We start from the raw sequence: 358 nt of genomic DNA on the forward strand, positions 1-358 counted from the left end.
CAGGTATGTTACAAAATGGCTACAGCTATTGAGGGTGGCAGTGTCAGTGTCAGACTCTAACAGCTGGGACATCAGAACTGTCCTGTATGCAGCTCAGCTAGCATACTGGGCACACTCAGTCCCTTGGCTTTTTCGTTTACCTTTGCTTATGGAGTCAGACCAGGCAGATACTTCAATCTGTAAAGCGCACAGAACCCAAATTTTAAAAGCCATGTGTCCCCCCTGGCAATGGGCAAAGAGGCACCTAGTTGGTGATGTTCTTGTACCAGTCAGGGGCAGAGCAGATGGCAGTCCTTTGTTCATCCTGGCTTGATGCCTGGCTTGGTGGCCAAAGCAGCCTTATGCTTGGGACTCAAAG

General features: G+C 49.7%; 1 non-coding gene across 1 annotated transcript; it reads left to right on the plus strand.

The window, feature by feature from the left end:
* The first annotated feature begins 217 nt into the window (after window positions 1–217).
* LOC115030985 lies at window positions 218–358 on the plus strand. Its single transcript, XR_003836578.1, has one exon. It is a non-coding gene; the product is annotated as a small nucleolar RNA SNORA48 (small nucleolar RNA).

Source organism: Mus caroli, chromosome 4 (assembly GCF_900094665.2).
Source record: "Mus caroli chromosome 4, CAROLI_EIJ_v1.1, whole genome shotgun sequence".
In the NCBI taxonomy this organism is placed as follows: Eukaryota; Metazoa; Chordata; class Mammalia; order Rodentia; family Muridae; genus Mus; species Mus caroli.